The sequence below is a fragment of the Mytilus edulis genome, chromosome 7 (assembly GCF_963676685.1).
Source record: "Mytilus edulis chromosome 7, xbMytEdul2.2, whole genome shotgun sequence".
Lineage (NCBI taxonomy): Eukaryota > Metazoa > Mollusca > Bivalvia > Mytilida > Mytilidae > Mytilus > Mytilus edulis.
The window spans coordinates 32,562,586-32,583,770 of NC_092350.1; the positions used below are offsets into that span (position 1 = coordinate 32,562,586).

Consider the following 21,185-nt stretch of genomic DNA (forward strand, 5'->3'; position numbering starts at 1 on the left):
GCTTTATGAAAAGCCATAATATTATGAGATTAAATAATATTTCCCGTAATATTATGCGTGTCCATAATTTTGAATATTATTGAATTTCATAATTATGCATGAAAATATAAAATTTGATGTGTCGAAAATCAATGTTTTGGGTACTGCTAACAAGTTCCGTTATTTATTAATCTTAAAATGCTATTTTTATGATCATCTATTGATTATATTCATCCGACAATCGTCGCCTTTCTCGCGTCATAATTAAAATTCTTCCGTCTTCAATGTCTTTTATCTGGAACAGTTTTTGTACAAGGGAGACAAATCGTGTCGTCTTATAAGCCATATTTTTGTTAAATGTATTATCGTTCCTTAAACAATGAATCTATCGTGTTGTAGAAAATAAATGTAGAAAATGAGTGAGTCAGTTGACCTCGTTTACAATACATTAGTTTTATCAGGGGGAAATGTTATAAAAATAATAGTACAGATCCTTCAGACGTCTTTTTAAATTATAAATGACTATGTAAACAATAGGTATAGAAACACATTACTTTCTTGGTTTATACGTCTTGATTTGACGAAATTTAATTAATGGTCAGATCCACAAAAACTCATTACATACAATTGTTATTGTTTCAAATTCAGTTTATGTTGCAGACTGTTTTAATGTTGCTTATATGTATTTGTGTATATTGGGTAAGGTGGGTACATTAATTCGAATACACATACAACCTATTTTTTCTGTCACCATCAAATTTGAAATGTTTCTTTTCAAATCCTTTAAAATTAAAATTGTGTCTGTAAAAGAAAAGTATCTTGTGTTGTCTTACATGTAAATAAAAATTACATCTTAAAATAAAAATCGAGACATCAAGACAGAATTTAAAAAAAAAAATCATAATCTATAAACATAGGCAGGTAGAAATTAGATATTCATTTTGATGTATTATCAATAAATATTTATTTCGACGTCGGTCAATATTTGATGATAGATACACCTGAGTATTTAAAAGAGCACTATGACATGTATGATTGTTGTTTTCCTACATAACACGTTGCATATCAAAATTCAGCTATTGTCCATTTGACTTCTATATATCTGCAGTAAAAAATTCTTAAAAAATTAAGATAACATATTGGTTCTTGAGAACCACAAAATTAATTTATATACAAGTATAAAAACAGCAGAAGAAATAAATTGTAAATATTAAACTATATTTCAATGCGAAGCAAGGTCATGTAATACAATATTATTTAGTTCAGCAGTATGATTAATTGGTAAGAAACAGATGACATAATTTACGTTTGATATGAAAATTTATACACATTGCAGAATGAACTCATAATATTAATGCCTAGTTGAAATTATATCACAACGTACTAATGGGAGTGCAATCTGTCAAAATAATCTTTTAGGAATAAGGATATAAGTACTGTATGAAATGTGGATGGTGACTTATGCATGACGACATTTATAGTAGACTTTTATTTTTATTTGTTAATATATAATATTAAAATCGAAAAAAAAATATTCTATTTCTATTTATCCAAATTTATTCGTTGACTTCTTTGCACATCATACTAGTCAAAACACGAAGTTTGTTAGTCAAAATATAATATAGAATAATATAAATAAATATATTAAATATTTATAATATAGAGATTTGAACACTCTAAAGGAAAACAAATATCAATCACTACGTGTTAATCGCAATTCATTGAATGGTAAATCAGTTGATTCAAACAATAAAATATAATATAAAAGCTACGAGAAATGTTGTATAAAGGTTTAAAAATTGTTCTATTATCTCGGCTAAAATTCTTAAACTATAACACCTGTATTCCTTAATATCCGAATTAAGTAGTATTTTTTTATTGAGAGTAATGACTTATTGCTCCGGATTCACAATAATATGTCCGAGTAGGACGTCATGTCTAATTATATAAAATTGAGATCGAAAGAGGGAATATATGTTGTAAAAGAGACAACACTCCAGCCAGAGAGTAGACAACAGACTGACACTTTGTGAACTAGCAAGACTTGAATCCTGGTCAACATTTCAGACTAGTAAAAAAGCCGGGTTGATATGGTATTATCGCGTTTTGTCGTAAGGAAACTGTTTTTCTCCAATTTAAGTTCAAACGAGTGAATTCATATAAGATATATGACGTCCCATTGAATTGCTTTAAACTAATACAATAATAAATTACATATATGAATGTTACTACCTATTAAGTTTACAAAAATGTCGCGCTTACAAAATACTAAAAGAATATAACTACTCTCTGTGAAAGATGGGCGACAGATTCCAGAGGGACAGTCAAAACTTATAAATCGAAAATAAACTGACAAGGCTATGGCTAAAAACGAAAAGACAAACATTCAAATAATAGAACCTAATACACAACACAGAAAGGTAAAAATTGAGCAACACGTACCCCAACGAAAACTGTGGATGATATCAGGTGCTCCGGAAGGGTATGCTGATCCTGATCCACATGGGCACCCGTCGTGTTGCTCATGTTATTACAAACCCGGTAAATACTTTAATTCGGTATGTCATATACGTGAAAAGGAAAGGGGATTTTAGTTATGAAATAAGGAACATATCCGATATCATCTGTAAAACGGTTAATCCATAACTATCATTTATCATCTACAAAATACCACATTTAATAACCATACTATATCGACACCATTCAAACTCTCGTTAATGGTCATCTTTGAAAAACTAAAGCTAATGATTGAAGAGTTTTGAAGAAGGCTTATTTTCTTTGGTAAAGTGCTAGTTACATTACACCATAACGAATATTATGGTACACCATAATTTAAGATATATTATAAAAATCAATAATATTATAAGATAGCATAATGTGTGGATTAATATTATGAAATCAAATAATTTTGAAAATGCTTATAATGCATCAAGATATTAAAAAATCGATCATATCGTGATAACGATTTTATTGGAATATGTTTTTGTTTCGGTAGACATGTCTATCATTTGGTGCTCTCATAAGATAAACACTGGCAATGTTTTCAATTTGACATAGGTAACAATTTTTTTTTAAATAAACAATTTATCCGCCATTTCCTTTACTTTAAAAAAATCATAACTAAAAAACAGGCAAAGGATACCCAGAGGACATAAAAACCCACAAGTCGAAAATAAACTGACTAAGCCATGGCTAAAAAAGAAAACAAAAAACACTCTGAAAACAGTAAACATTACAGAAGAATAAAAAAACGTAGACAATTTCATCTAACATTTACAACATACCAAATTTAATAACCATACTCTATCGATGTACTCTTCGATTCTATTATATAAGTGCATTAATTTTAAAGCTGAGCAATGCACTGATTCGGTCATTCAAATAAAGCAGTCAATATAAAAGTTTCGACACCATTCAAACTCTGGTTCATGGACATTTTTGAAAAACTAAAGCTTATGATCGGAGAGATTGGAAGAAGGCTTATTCTCTTTGGTAAAGTGCTACCCAAAGTATTTTTTCGTGAAAGCAGCATACCATCTGTATATACATTGGACATCCGTTCTGTCCGGACATCTTTTTTTTCATCCGTTAGGCGTCCGTTCGTGCTATCCGGTGAGGTGTGACCGAAGCACGAACGGACGCCTAACGAATAAAAATAAAAGTTGTCCGTTGACAGAATTGTTATCCGTTGGGAGTCCGTTGATGTACTGACCTAACAACGGACGTGTAACGGATGCCTTACGGACACATACCGGATATGCAAAGTACGAGAAACAGAAACGTACCGGACAGAACGGATGTCGAACGTACATCCAACGGAAGAGTACCGCATAAAACGCACACCTAACGGAAGCGTACCGGATAAAACGGATGAACAATATATACGGAAAAATAAAAGGCAACAATAATAATACATGTACATCGCATAAATATTCAAAATGTTTAGGTGTAACTGTTTTTGGTTTATTCTTCAAAATACCGCAAAAGGTCAGTGTCTTAAATAAGAGCTGCTTGATTGTGAAGAATCGCCCTTACTCTAAGGCTGATTATGAATAATAAGAATTCATGAACCTTAAGAAATCTGACATACCAATAATTGGCATTTCTGACGCAAAATTTTCAATTGGCATATATCCGTTTCAGATCCGTTGATCATCCGTTTTATCCGTTATACGTCCGGTAGAAGTCCGTTTCTCCTTCGTTCAACATCCGTTTTATCCGTTATACGTCCGGTTGAAGTCCGTTGGTGAGTTTATCATCCAGACCACCAACGGATGTATAACGGACACGTAACGTATACAAAAAGGAAACGAAACAGACGAGTACCGTACAAACCGGACGCCTAACGGACGTTCAACGGACATTTTATCCGTTGGACGTCCGTTCAACGTTTTGAATATGCTCAAAATTTGCCACCGGACAGAACGGACGTCGACGGATAAAACGTACGCCGCTTAACGGACATGCAACGGATATGGACGGACGTCTTACGAATAAGAACGGACGTCTAACGGACATGAACGGATTGAAAAAGGTTTTCCGTTAGGCGTCCGTTCGAGCTATCCGGTAAAATGTGACCGAGGCTTTTCTTGCATCCTTATTTGCAACACACTATAAAACACGATTTTACATTTCTAGCGATAGACTTTACATCTACAGCGCTTGAATTTACATCTTCAGTGCTACACTTTATACGGATTTGGCTATACTTTTTGGACCTTTTGTATTATAGCTCTTCATCTTTTTTATAAGCTTTGGATTTCAAATATTTTGGCCACGAGCATCACTGAAGAGACATGTTTGTCGAATTGCGCATCTGGTGCAAGCAAATTGATACCGTTAATTTTATTACTACCACTGGGTTGATGCCTCTGCTGATGGACTATTAGTCCCCGAGGGTATCACCAGTCCAGTAGCCAGTACTTCGGTACTGGAATGAAAATACGGATTTTTTATGTGTTATTAAAATTTGCTGTTACAAAATGATAGAAATTGTTATAAATTAAGGAATGTATCTCCCTTATGTAAAGCTCTGATTCCTTTCACGGATTTGGCTATACTTTTTGGACCTTTTGGATTATAGCTCTTCATCTTTTTTATAAGCTTTTGATTTTAAAAATTTTGGCCACGAGCATCACTGAAGAGTCATGTATTGTCGAAATGCGCATCTGGTGCAAGAAAATTGATACCGTTAATTTTATTATATCTTCAGCGCTAGACTTTACATCTTCAATGCTGGACTTTACATCTCCAACGCTGGACTTTACATCTCCAGCGTTGGACTTTACATCTCCAGCGCTGGACTTTACATTTCCAGCGCTTGACTTTACATCTCCAGCGCTAGACTTTATATCTCCAGCGCTTGACTTTACATCTAGATCTCCAGCGCTTAACTTTACATCTCCAGCGCTTGATTTTATATCTTCAGCGTTAGACTTTACATCTCCAGCGCTTGCTTTTACATCTCCAGCGCTTGACTGTACATTTTGAGCGCTAGACTTTGCTTATCTCTAGCGCTAGATATTACACATCTCCAGCGCTAGACTTTACATCCCCAGCGCTAGACTTTACATCTACAGCGCTTGACTTTACATATCCAGCGTTAGACTTTAGATCTCCAGCGCTGGACTTTACATTTCCAGCGCTTGACTTTACATCTCCAGCGCTATACTTTATATCTCCAGCGCTTGACTTTACATCTAGATCTCCAGCGCTTGATAGTATATCTTCAGCGCTAGACTTTACATATAAAGCGCTAGACTTTAGATCTCCAGCGCTGGACTTTACATCTCCAGCGCTAGACATTACATCTTCAGCGCTGGACTTTACATATCCAGCGCAAGACTTTACATCTCTAGCGCTTGACTTTATATCTCCAGCGCTAGACTTTACACATCTTCAGCGCAGGACTTTAAAAGACACTTTATAATCTGTGTGAGACCAACAGGGCTTCGTACTTTAGAGCCTCTAGATATTTATTATAAAGAAATCGCATGTATAGGCGCACCTGTATTCTGGTTGATATTCGCATGTGTTACGGAGAATATATCTCCCAATTGAAACTATATTCCGCGCTTGTATGACAGTTATAAATATTTTTATATTTTTCTCATAGTATTTGTTATATGATATATTTTATAACAATTGCATTAGGATTTTTTGTAATTTCACATTTAAATTTGCAAAAGTATCATCTCCTCTAAAGCAGTGACATCGAATGTTTGCTTATAACTAATTTTTTTATCCAATATTTACAACATTTATTATAATTTCACAACATTGTTTTCGCTGTAATAAACAGCGAACTGTTTACGTCTGCGACATTAGACATAAAATTTCACACTAAGTTAACCTGATTCCCAGAGATGATAAAAACAATGTAATGAATATCCACCAGCTGCATTTGCAGACGACTATTATTTGAACTCTTAATGACTAGACTGACCTACTGAAGGTGTCATAACATTTAGGAATCCCATTAAGATTAACGTTCAACTTTCTACACTGTAATAAACTATTTAAAAAATACTGTTATTTTTAAACGAAATTGTAACTTTGTTTCAACATAATTCATATTGTACTGAAAAATAACGATTAAATTAATTTAACTTGCAAAATTATATAAGTAAAACTATAAAAACGAGTTCTACTCTACTTAAATTCAATCATATTCCTTGAAACTATTTAAAACTATTAACTATTGTTTTTCAATAATTTAAAACTACTTAAGTTAAGATATCTAATCGGATCCTACTAAAAAGCGTCGGGAGCGCCCGGATAAAGAAAAAGCGCCAGGGAAAAAAATTAGCGCCTTGGGAAAATATATAGAGATGAATGTTTCAATTTTAACAATAATATATGAATACTATTTCGAAAAGATAATAATGGATCCCAGTTTATGCTGAAGATTTATAAATCGTTAAACACCGACAGATACGTTTCTCAAATTTCCCAGATAAATATTAATTTTATAAAATTAAAAGAGCTGCACATTATTTAAGAACGGTAAAAGTAATTGAACAAGTGTTCACCATGCAGTTGCGAATATTAGACCTCGGGCACTGATTTTTGTAAACTAACTAAATATACGTTTTGATCGAGAACAATATCATTCGTGATTCTTCTATATACTTATATTTACCAACTTACATTGTATATACAATTTTTAAATCTAAAATGTAAAAGTGAAACAACACTATCTACACACTTTAGATTTAGCATCGTAAATATCCCCATTTATACAGGTGAAACACGCAATGTTTGTTTTTTTTTTCATTCAGGAAATCACTTATTCTCCCGGGCCTTTTTTTTTCTTTCTCGGGCGCTTTTTCTTTTCTCGGTCGCTCTCGGGCGTTCCCAAGCGCCTTTTAGTAGGACAGATCTTATCGTATTATTTATTTATCGTAGGACATGTAGAAAAAAATCCGTCCCTTCGGATAAGTAGTTTTATACATATCAGCTCACGGTTATCCTAGTAACGTGTCGAGTAACGAGTAGCAGCACAAAAACAATTAAATGGTGGTGTCAAACTGTCAAATCCAAATGTATCTGTGTTTCCCCCCGAAATGTTTTTATACGGAGCACTCAGGGGAGGACTAGATAACTTCTTTAACACGGAAAAATATATTAGAAAAAAAAATGAATAAATGATATGTTTTAGAAATTGTAATCACAATGACTGACATGCTTGAAATCCTAAATTGGATGCGCAGTTGCTTATTATTATTTTTTCTTCAATTTTACCCCACCCCCTTTTTTTTAAGAAATGAATATATTTCATAGATTAGACTACATCCATTTTTTTGGGTAAAATATGGTTCTTTAACTCCTAACATTGGTAGAGCCTTCAAACACCAAACCCTGGATCAGTGCATTTAGTCTGTTATGATTATGACAGAAGACATGCAAAGAAATGACTAATGACCAGTTCATAATAGGATTTACATTTTTCCTTTTGGTCAATCATCTTGCAGGGTCCACACGAGTTCACCTGTATGTGTGCCATTTGTTTTCTTAATTTCTTTATCAGCTATTGACTTGGTATCTTCTTATCAAATAATGTGTGTGAAATTTAAATCTCATTTAGATATACATTAGTTAGTTTCTTACCCTTTCTACTTAAAAAAAGCCATTTGCCAATGTAATAAAAAGAATAACTAATCAAAGAATTCAAATAGGCTGCGCGCATTAGCAAATTCATGTGTTGTCCGGTCACTCGTTGAATATTTTTCTTTTTGGATTCTTCGATAATTTATTCTATAAATCTCATTTTAATTTCAATTGTACGTACATGTACTTATGTATATATGTTTGTTAACTGAAACATATTTCCCGGTCTAAAAATCAATTATACGTATACTTTTCTATGTTAAACTTAATATATAGTTAGGCACTTTTGTTGTATGTTTATATCATTCGTGGTTTTTTTAGACATTTATTTCTTCCATTAGTTCACTGTTGTAGCCTAAACATATATTCAAAAGGCTAAGTCTAAGAAATCAAGTTGAACCCCATCATGAGTTGAAACATCAATATATATAGTCTTAGATCTCTACTTTTTATATTTTGTTGTAAGAGATGTATTATAAATACTCTGTCACGTCCGGTCTATGTTTTAGTTAGTTTTTTTTTCTGTTTGTATCGATCTGATGAGATAAGCCATTTTCAACTGGTTTCTATAGTTTGTTCATATGTTTAGAAGGTTGAGCGCTCACAAACATGTTTAAACCCGCCACATTATGTATGCGCCTGTCTTTTGTATAGAACCTGCAATTTAGTGGTTGTAATGGTTCATGTCATTAATTTTTGTTTTTCCCAATTGATTTGTGAATTATGCCGTTATTTTTCTCAATTTAATTGTTTCACTTTTTATTTATGTCGTGGCCTTTCATAATTGACTATATTGATATACAAATGGATGAAATATAAAAAAAGAAGATGTGCATGGTATGATTGCCAATGATACAACTATCCACAAAAGACCAAAATGACACAAACATTAACAACTATAGGTCACCGTACGGCCTTCAACAATGACCAAAGCCCATACCGCGTAAACAGCTATAAAAGGCCCCGATAAGACAATGTAAAACAATTCAAACGAGAAAACTAACGGCCTTATTTATGTTAAAAAAAATGAACGAAAAACAAATTTGTAACACTTGAACAAACGACAACCACTGAATTACAGGCTCCTGACTTGGGACAGGCATATACATAAATAATGTGGCAATTATATATACAGCCCTTGGATGGTGTAAACTTTCCAAAAAAAGTGTATAGTGTACTGGTGTAATGGTGTAATGGTGTAAGGTGTATGGTGCTGTGGTGTATGGTGTAAGGGGAATGGTGTAATGGTGTTTGAGGAATGGTGTGATTGTGTAACGTGCGATCGGGAATGGTGTGAATGATGGTGTACGACATCTCATTGGTTGAAAAGAATTTCTTTCTATTTTATTTTTTCGAATTGTAAACATAAACAATAATAATAATCTTAATATTTGAAATTTAATTGCATTATGGGTAATTTTGGATCGTGTAGATAGAATGGGGAATGGTCCATGGTGTAATGTGTAAGGTATATAGTGCAAAGGTGTAACGTGTATAGTGTAATGGTACAAGGTGTATGGTGTAATGCTGTATGGTGTATGGTGTAATGGTGTAATGGTGTATGGTGTTAGTGGTAAGTTTACACCATCCAAGGACTGTACATGTAACTGTTATATTAATAATAAAATAACAACAAACCAGTGCATACTCTGTGACGTTTATTATATTAGTATAATAGTCCCAGGTATACTGATTTGTATCTCAACAATATAATAGTTATTACGGTGCGGTTGAATTTCATGTCATTTATTCATCATCCGCGCAAGAACTTGTCTCAGAAAAAAATATACTCTGTACATTTAACTCAGTTTCAGGTATAGCAAATGTACAGAGGTGTGATCTTTTTCTGTGACATCTTCTTTTGACCATCCACAAGAACTTGAGTCATCCGATGTTCAGTACTTCAGTACTTTGATTAAGTTGGAAGTTTTCAGTTCAAAATCGATTCATGAATTTTTTTGGTGAAAATAAGATTTTTGAAATATCAATTATTGCAACAACAGAAATCGCGTATTTGTCTTCAATAGTTTTAATAAGAACATAACACTTTGTAAATATAGGACCAATTGGCCTATTATTTTCCTTATTACAGTGTATCCAATTTAATGGTATACATTGCCTTATATTGTTTCTTGTGTTCGTCCGGAACCATTCATGAACTTATTTGCCACTGGAGTCCAATCAAATCGTTTCCTTTGTTGACTAGTATATATTAATCGATTGAAGCTTGTTTATATCAAGTGACTTATTACATGTAATATTGTTTTTATAAACTGTAGTATCAAAGCTCCTCTATGCACACAAGACGTAATTTATTATTAATTATGGACTTCTTCCAGTAGTTATTTTATATCTATGTTAATCTTTGGTACACCATTCTTACATGTCAGTCCTCTCCCACCATAACACCACTCGATTTTGGTTAATAAGTTGAAAAGTTAAATTTCGTTTATCGTAAGTGTAATGTATCAAGAAAACAAAGACGGGTTAAAACAGAAAGGTTTTGAAATCAAAGATAACTGTGCACCTTAAGATCAGCATGGGTTTATTAGTCGTCAATACGTGTACTTAAAGGCCAGTCTAAAAATAAGCATACTAGGTACTTTGATTCAAGGAAGAAACCACGATGTCTAGTCTTACTAAAAAATATAATCAATATGTTCAAACTCTACTTATGAAGATTAGAACAGATTATACCCATGTCATATCTTTTACCACTTAATCATAAAAGAATCGAGTCTTCTCATTGCCAGTGGCGATCTATGATAGGGCGTGTGCAAGATGTTCACCCCCTCCTTTCATCGAAATAGACAGAAAATAGTATGGTTCTCACAGTTATATGTATCTAAAGGATAAAGTAGTCCTTCACCTAGCTCCTCTCGCCAGTATGAATTGCCTTTTTGGGATTTACACTCCCTTTTCACATTTCATGGATTCTCCCTGATTGTACTAACTATTGTACAGAAATGAGTTAAATCAGTCTAGAAAATACTTAAGGTGGTATGGGAGTCTAAAATAAAAATGATAGAATTTGTTCGTTACTTTGCCAAAACGTAGTATCTATAATTGATACATGTCGAAAAATATAATAAAAATGATAAGTCAACACGCATTTTCTCAAGCTACAGGACGGGACAAAATGACACATTTTGTTTTGATTATACAGGAAAAAACACCATTTTGTGATTAGAAACTAAACAAAATGATAAAATTATTAAATACTTCAGGAAATATAGTTTTCAGACACTGCTTTGAGAATATCAAAAGAAAAGATAGGGTCACCGTACTTTTTTCCGGCTAAAATACAAAATAGGAAAATTCCATGAATCCTTCAGAAAATGCACTGTTTTAAAGATATCTCCCCCTAAAATGGCAATTAAAAAAACCTAAAAACAAGCCAAAATAGTTAACATTTGCAAAAATATTAATATTTATAATTTCTATTCCTATAAATTGGCTCTTATAAATGAAAATTCACATTAAATATCTGCATTCCTTCATCAAATTTTGCTATCTTGATGGAAAATCTGGATCTTTGGTTCTCTGTTTTTTACAATCCAAGATGGAGGAAGACACTAATAATTTTCTAAACTTGTAATTTTTTAAGAAAAATATGTATTAAGTTTTCAATCATATTAGTATTATCACAACTGCATGTGACCATGATGACTTTGTGTACTTTTGAAAATATTACAATTACTGTTACACAGTAGCATATCAGATTCCTAACCATATATATAATTATCTATAGATGAAGGCTATTCATTGGGGAACCGTCGTGTAATGCATTAAATTTTTGCTCGCGTAATTAACATAATTTAAAAAAGGATGTGATATTGTAATCAATGAGTCAATTTTTCACAACAGACCAAGTGACACAAAAATTAACAACTTAAGGTCACCGTACGGTCTTCACTAATAAAAAAAATACCAAACTGCAAAATCAGTTACAAAGCCTCTAAATGATAGGTAAAACAATTCAAACAAGTTAACAAACAGCCTGACTTAATTATAGTTTAATTGGTGAACGACAAAAAAAGAATTATACTTCATATGAAAATGCAATATTTTGATGGCTGATGCGAGGGTGTTTATTTACTCTATCACATGGCCGAGAGGGTGACAATTTTTTTTAATGTTACCTTTTCGTCTAGAAAATCGATAGTTTAAAGGACAATGGGTTGAATATACATCAAGTAAATAAAAACAAGGCTAAAGTTCCGCTACGTTTTGGCTCAGATTTTATCATTTGACTGTCAACCCCCCCCCCCCCCCCCCAAAAAAAAAAAAAAAACCAAGACCGTTCCTGTTTGTATGGTTTAACACTAGTAATTTTTAGGACACTTTATAGCTTGTTGTCCGGTGTTAGCTAAGGCTCCGTGTTGAAGGTCGTACCTTGACCTATAATGGTTTACTTTTATAAATTGATACTTGGATAGAGAGTTGTCTCATTGGCACTAGCACATGCCACATCTTCCTATATATATGTATACTATATAAATAGAAAAACTGATTACCAAAACAAGATGAATAAAAAATATCAAACAAGAATTACAAATACATCATTTAGTGAAATATTCCATGTGGAACACCTAATAAAATTATTATTTAGCGAAACAATATTTGGCAGGAACATATATTAATTTGCATATAGGAAAACACATCAACTTAACATTGAATACAATGTTTCTTTGAGGATTTTATATTAAATGGTCTTCAAGTGAAATGTGCCAATTTTCACCATTGAAGTGTTCTGTTAGGGAAACATACAAATATTACACTAAGAACACATTTACATTGTACAAGTTACAGTTTGGTAAATAATTATCTAGGGAACCCACATACCTTTTAAAAGACACATATTTATGGTAAACACATACATGTATCACTTAAATATGAAGCGACCCCACATAACCCGTTTTTTCCTGAGAGACGGACTGAGGTAAAGGAACATGGGAAGGGAAGCGGGGGTTAGCGGGCGGGCAGTTGGGGCCAAGGGATTAGGAACTGGATGAAGAGAAGAGGTAAAAGATGAGATATTCTGGTGAAAATGATTTGACGGATTTTCGTATAGGGGTTAAGAAAATTGAAAGTAGGAATACTCCCTCTTTTCTGTAACGCCAAACGTATTTTTTATAAATAATTTAACGACCGAAAATAGCAGATTTTATATAAACATGTACATACATGTATGTTATAAACATAAACATGTTTACCCCCACCACATTTTTTGCGCCTGTCCCAAGTCAGCAGCCTCTGGCCTTTGTTAGTCTTGTATTATTTTTAATTTTAGTTTCTTGTGTACAATTTGGAGTTTAGTATGGCGTTCATTATCACTGAACTAGTATATATATTTGTTTAGGGACCAGGACCAGGTGCGGGAATTTCTCGCTACGTTGAAGACATGTTGGTGACCTTCTGCTGTTGTCTTTTCTATGGTCGGGTAGTTGTCTCTTTGACAAATTCCACATTTCCTTTCTCAATTTTATGACTTCCTCAAGTTTTATATTAAACAAAATGGAAACAATTTTCATGCGAGTAACTTTTGTAGATTTGTAAATTAAAATTTTACTACAGTTTGGGGATTCCAGAGTGGAGGTGGGTGCATGAGGTTCTGGGATTTGAAACCCCCCCTTTTTTTTAAAACTATTATTGCATTTGAATTGGGACATATGTTTGGACCCCCCTTTTTAAATGGCTGGATCCGCCAGTCAAGTTTATTGTGTAGCATTTTAAAACAACATATTTTATAAAACCTTGAAAATATATGTCAAAGTTCAACAATATTTACCGCAGATAGAAAAAGGCGCGTTGTTGAAACAATCAAATGTGATTATCAAACAAGATAGGAATGTTAAAGTTAGGCTTGTTGCTAATTAGAATAAACAGGCTGGGAGTTCCGATAATAAATCTCAGACGAACGCTCCAACTAGACTGTCAACAATTGAGATTTCCTGTCGAAATAATTATCCGCTATACTATTAAAAGAAGAAATGCATGTGTTGGACGTTATAAAATGCGAGTTTAATTTTAGTATACTAGCTTTATACATTTTTTTTCTAAAACATTATTATATTACTACATATTACTTTTAACTGATTCGCTGTAATTGATTGTTATTTTCTTTACGTCCAGTCACAAATATTTCGAACATGTTCAAGACGAGAACAGATAAATCATAAGTACAACATGTACAACAAATGTAGGTCCTTTAAACATCACGCATGATTTTAGTTGTTGTGAAATAATTCTGACTCTGACCATTTAGATATTGACAAATATAATGTCTATCAATATTAGAATAGTATAAAGCATGACATTATTCTCATTGGAAACTTTAGAACTTAAAATTGAGAATGAAAATTGGGAATGTGTCAAAGAGACAATAACCCGTCCAAAGAGCAGAAAACAACACAGGGCCACCAATTAGTCTTCAACACAGTGAGGAAATCCCACAAGTGAGGTTTTGCTTGCATCTAAACAGTATGTTTGTATCAAAGTTCAGCAAATATGAAATTTAATAAAAAAAAATCTCCGAAACATAAAGGAACCAAAATAAGTAGTAAAAAAACCATACTAAACTAACATAGGCCAGAGAATCCCGACTTAGAATAGCCGCACAAATGCGGCATGTATATATATAATGGCAGTCAGCAGGGTTAAAGAACATCAGTTGTTCGACCTGTTAGTCAAATGCGTATTGTTTAAATATACTTTTTCACTATTTTGGTCTTTTGGAAAATGTTGTTTGTGCTGTTTTTAGACCCTTCTACAACGAAATTTAGTTTACATGCACACGTATAAAAAATGCGTTTTTTATCCAACGCAATCATAGGTTTGAACGTAGTTTTCAATTTAGACTCGTATAAATATATATATATATATATATAAAACTCGTCTGAACATCAACCCAACAATGTTAGATCTGTAAACTTGCTTTCGCAAGGGACACCAAATCGCCTGCACTGCAGCCGTCCTGCTAGACCTCAATTTATATATAACTTGTTTAGTGAAATCTGACCCCCCCCACCATGTATACATCTATCCTATGTGGAATCAACAAACACACAGCAATATGCATAGTAAAAAGAAGTCCGGAACCGATCTTAGAATAGGTAACACAAGAATATTTTAAGACACGTTCGAAAGGCGGCTATTGTGATTGTGTCAGCTCGACAGGGACACATTTAAATGTCTGAATGTGTTGCAAAACTGCACGAAAAACGTATCGCAGGTAACACACCCACGAAGAGGCTGCTCATGACAACGGAAATACACCCTAGTACTGAAATGTTTTAAAACTACAAAAAGACAAAGAGTACACAAAACAACATTAAATACTGAGTAACAAAACACCTACAAAAAACAACAGAAAAGTAAACAGATGAATGCATCTCTCACAAAAAAAATAATTGTTTAGCTCTACCAAGATTTATTCTGAAAGTTATAGATTTTTTGGGGGGAAAAAGATCGTGGATTTAAGACTTGTGCCTGATCAAACATATAAATTGAAAATCAGTATTTGCTGCTTTTCCGCTTGACAGGTGTAAAAGAAAATCTTGTCTGCCAGGAGTCAGAATAATGTATTCGAGTAGAAACTCTTCAATTTCGAACTTTATTCGATCGTCACTGATGAGGCTTTTGTAGACGAAACGCGCGTCTGGCTCAAATACAAAATTTAAATCCTTGTATCTACGATGAGTTTATTGGGCTTACTGCGAGTACTCTCATATTTGTACTTAGTGTCTATTTGGTTGTTTTTTTTTTGGATGTACAAGTACCCGGACACGTCCACGTGTATTTTCATGTAGTATTTGTATCTTTAATCATCTGTCGAGTTAAGACTTTCAACTGATTTTTATAGATCATTCTTATGTTGTACTATTACACCACTGTCTCATGTATGGGAGTGTGTTGGGGTCACGCAAACATGTTTGACCCCGCCACATTCAGTATGTATGTGTCTCCCAAATCAGGAGCCTGTAATTCAGTGGCTGTACTCGTTTGTTTCTGTTACATATTTGTTTTTCGTTCATTTTTTGGTACACAAATTAGGCCGTTATTTTTCTCGTTTAAATTGTTTTACTTTATCATTTTGAGGTCTTTTATAGCTGACTTTGCGGTATGTTGACCTATAGTTGTTAATTTCTGTGCCATTTTGGTCGTTTGTGAAGAGTTGATGCATTGGCAATCATACCATTTCTTCTTTTTTTATGTTTGCCTGGTGAACTAGCACGCTCAATAAACTGACCCAGTGCGTCATTGTAGTACAAAGTTTTGAAAATTTTCAAATCTCATATATCAATTTCCGTCATAAGACGGCATGCTGGACTCAGTCGTATCTTGGACTGTTCGCATTCGGGATGCAATCTGGACTCAATCGGCAAAAAAACAGCAATGGTAAATCTTTCTAGATCATGCCCGTTCCACATGACACTGTCCAGAAAATAGTTATCAAAGACACCAGGATTATAGTTTTTTTAAGGCAGACGCGCGTTTCGTCTACATAAGACTGATCAGTGACGTTCAGTTCCAAATAGTTATAAAGCCAAACAAGTACAAAGACGAAACGCATTGAGGACCAACAATTCCAAAAAGTTGTGCTAAATACGGCTAAGGTGATCAATTCCTGGGATAATGAAATTCTTAGTCACAGATCATTGTTACGATTTTGATCATCGCGATACTAGAGAATTTGTCACGACATAAAAACGATTGTAGTTCGACTAGACAAAATTGATTGAGACTTCCCGAATGTTAAAGGACGCACCTAACTGTCGGGGTGCTTGTCCAAACTCTCCGATCAGTAGGAGTCTGAGTGTTATGAACGTATACTACAGCGTTCAGACAATAACAGGACATTCCATATCATTGAGGATAGTAATCCGACTTTTTAACTTTTCGAGTCTTAGCGCAGTCTGATCTCAAACGGGAGCAATAATCGGCACTGTGTAAACCCCGCTTTAAAGATCATAGAACGATTCTAGCACGCATATATATGTCGTCCTAATCACGCACGTCTTACGACCTTACTACGTTTATACTACGACCATTTTTACTTATAGCCATGCTCGGGCGCATTCTCATTGTCAAATAAAGCATGTAAAAGCTCTCCAGGTTTTGTTCGTCAGTATATAATTTGGACCTAATGTCGCTAGTCTCCAACAGCTCGGCCATGCTTGACACATTTGTATCATCGCACTATTAATTGTTCAATAAAATATCTTCATTTGATCTTGATAAATCAGCAATATACGTTGTGATAGGTTAATCCGACATCTCATCTGGATCAGGATTCGTATCAGAGGCCCCACTAACTCTACCTCTATCCGTATCATGCACAAATACAAAATATTGTAGATTTTGATGGCCTGTCTGTGTTGTTATCGAGAATTCTACGTATAAATAAAAATAAGGAGGAATGGAACAGTATTTATATTGACTCCGACAACATGATATTGACGTTATTACCGAGGCGTAGTAAAATCGCCATATGAGCAAGGTAAGATCGTAGAATGATCGTGATAAAATCGTTCCTTTAATCGCAGAAGAAACGTGCTACGATCGTTTTTAAATCGGATAAAGTGTGGTATAATTGTAGTAAGAACGTGATGAGCGTAGCAAGATCGTGATTATCGTAGTGAGGTCGCAGAATAAGCGTGGTGAAAACGGGGTATACTCTTGGTGGAATCGTTGTAGAAAAGTAATGAGGTCGTAGAAGCATCGTGAACACATCCAAAATTTACATTTTCATGCCGCCCATACCGCGACCTCAACACGATCTGAATACTTTTTAGATCGTGCTGATCGTGGTGCGATCGTGGTCTTGTGTGACTTGTTCATAATACCCCAGTCCCACTAGGCCACGATCGCAGTACGATCTGTGAAAAAAATGCAAATTTTGATGATCGTGGTACGATCGTGTAGGTCGCAATAAGGTCGTACCACGGTCGTGGTGATGTCTTCAAGATCGTGAAGAGCGTGGCCAACTTTGACCATGTTCAAAACAATCGTGGTGCGGTCGTGGCAAAATTAGGTCGTAGTAGAAGCGTAGTGAAATCGCACTAAGATCGTAGTAAGATCGCAAAGGTCGCTGTACAATCGTAGCGAGAGCGTATAGCGTTTACTTTTCGTCATTGGCTAGAGGTATAGAGGGAGGGTTGAGATCTCACAAACATGTTTAACCCCACTATTTTTGCCCCTGTCCCAAGTCAGGAGCCTCTGGCCTTTGTTAGTCTTGTACTATTTTTAATTTTAGTTTCTTGTGTACTATTTGGAGTTTAGTATGGCATTCATACTTTGCTCCCTCTGGCTCTACATCAACCCCTACCACCACGCCCATGTATTCTAGTAGATTTTGGTGGCATGACTGTATTGTTTCCGAGAAATCTCCGTTTTAATCAGAAATAGAAGGAATGGAACTATATTGATATGAAACACGATATTGACGGTATTGCTGAGAACGTAGTAAGATCGCGGTATGAACGTAGTATAATCGTGGTAAGAACGTGCTATAATCGCAGTAAGATCGTGTTGCAATCGGATAACTCGTGGTATGGTCGTAGTGAGAACGTGAAGAGCGTAGAAAGATCTTTATAAGCGTAGTGAGGTCGCAGAATAAGCGCGATGAGAACGTTGTTTAATCGTAGCGGGATCGTTGTAGAAGCGTAATTAGGACGTAGTAGCATCGTGAAAGCAACTAAAATTAACATTTTCATGCCGCTCATACCGCGACCTCACCACGATCTAAATTTATTTTAGATCGCGGTGAGCGTGGTGCGATCGTGGTCTAGCGGGACTGGGGCTTAAGATAACAGCGGGCAAGCTAAAGAGATGCCGTGCATTTACATTGATCCATGTATACATTGTATTTTTAGTATTGACCATTTACTGAAATAACTATCTATTCTGTCTTTTTGGAACATTACCATTGAACTTTCATTGTAATTCTTTTGCACTATTGAGGAAGTTATATAATATAAAACGTCGTAAAGCTTAACTTATAGCTGTTTTGACTTTAGCCAGTGGCGTTATCTCCGAAATCTAAAAATAACAGGAAAGACGAAAACACCTGTTATATTTACCTGAATGTGTGATCTTGGATTGGGTATTAAATAAAAAGACACTTTTCTATTATTACTGTTACTATTACAAAATAGAAAAGAAATGAATTTCATCTTCAAATTGGTTGCAGTTTTTGCTTAATCTTTCTTCTATATATATTGGCATTCTAAGATATCTTCCTTTTTCTATTAATAAATTATAATATCTTATTCTAGTTTTGCTATTAGTTTTCTAAATTAAAATTTTGAGTAAGTTAAATATTTTTCATTTGTATTATTTAGTCTTACACGATTATAAATAGTGAGTTTGCTGTTATCCTTCATATCTTATCATTCACAATCTTTTCATAAAAATCCTTCAATTTTAATTTTATTTGTTCTCCAATAGTTTTAGTTATCTTATGAGAGGAATATTTCTTGAAAGTGTCTAAATCTATACCAGTTTCTTCTGATACATGTTTTACATATGAGAACCAACTGAAGAATAAATTCGCACAGAGTCTAAGCTTTGAGACAAAATAAATTATTCCTTTACAAGAGGATAAATGGCATGAGAATATAAACGTATACCATACAATATAGATTGAAATTTATTATGTAGTTCCAGGGGAAGTCTCTTAAGATCAGCTCTTAGATATAGGAAGATGTGGTGTGCAGTGCCAATGAGACAACTCTCCATCCAAATAACAATTTAAAAAAAAGTAAACCATTATAGGTCAATGTACGGCCTTCAACACGGAGCCTTGGCTCACACCGAACAACAAGCTATAAAGGGCTCCAAAATTACTAGTGTAAAACCATTCAAACGGGAAAACCAACGGTATAAATTTGATGAAACTATGCTTAAGCCACGTGTATATTTACAAAATTGTAAGTGTGACATCATTATACTTGTATTGATTTTCCTGATTAAATAAAAACTTGAAACTTGAAACTTGACTTTTTAAAAGGTGGTTTGACATGAAGTGAATAAAATTATCAGAGGGTATCAAATAGTTGCAGGGGCGGATCCAGCCATTTTAAAAAAAGGGGGAAGGGGGTCCTAACCCAGGATAAAAGGGGGGGTTCCAATGACATGTCCCCATTCAAATGCATTGATCGTCCAACAAAAAAGGGGTTCCAACCCCCGGACCCCCCTCCCCCCTCTGGAACTAAAGCATTTATAGCAACTCTTATGTTCGTTCAGTCAAAAGTTATCTGCCAATGCATTAGACAACCCGTTGTTGTGTTGTTTCCCCTTGAACTGATAGTTGAAAGAAAATTTTGCAGTTTTTGGCTATCATCCTGAATATTACAATGCATGATGAAAAACTGTTGACAGCAAACTTTTTCAGCAAAACAAGGTCTACAAAAAGTAGTAATGGCCTTTTACAGTTAATTTCCCACAATTTGTCTTATATTTCGGTAATCCTTTGTAAAAAAATTCTCCTCTGAAACTACTTGTCCAAATAAAAAACAAACTTTGCATAAACAATCCCTTGGGTATCTGGTTCAAAAAAATGTATCCAATGACCAAATATCAACCAAGATGGCAGAATGGCTAAATAGTAAATAAGCGAGGATGCAGTGTTTGATTTATATCTCTGAAACTTAAGCATTTAGTCCTAAATAAGATATAAATGAGAGAAACTGAACAGACTTAAATGACCGCCAATATAAGATAAAAAAAAAACATAATTATCTGTTTTTGTCATTAATACTTTTCTCGTCTACAATGTTGAAGTGTGTCTTTGTCTAATATGATATAGACCAAGATGAGCAACACAGGCTATTTTGAGCCTCCAGTTATTATTAAACTGGCGTTTCTTTGTGTTGTTTTAACTCGCACAATATTCCGGGACAGTAGTGAAAATAGAGGTAATTCGAATCTTTCATTACAGTGCAGACAATGAATGAATAAATAAAATTGAAAGACTTTGTCTAGCTGCAATATTCCTTTTTTCCTCTTTCAGATTGTGATTACTATGACGAAAAAATTATCTACGACACACAATCAGTACATGCAATGCTAAACTATCGAAAAAGCACATGAAC

At 34.2% G+C, this 21,185-nt stretch overlaps 1 protein-coding gene across 1 annotated transcript in view; it reads right to left on the reverse strand.

The window, feature by feature from the left end:
- The window catches only part of LOC139481269 (chymotrypsin-1-like), a 34,084-nt gene that overhangs the window by 1,880 nt on the left and 11,019 nt on the right, over window positions 1–21,185 (reverse strand). The gene's annotated exons all lie outside the window — the stretch shown is intronic.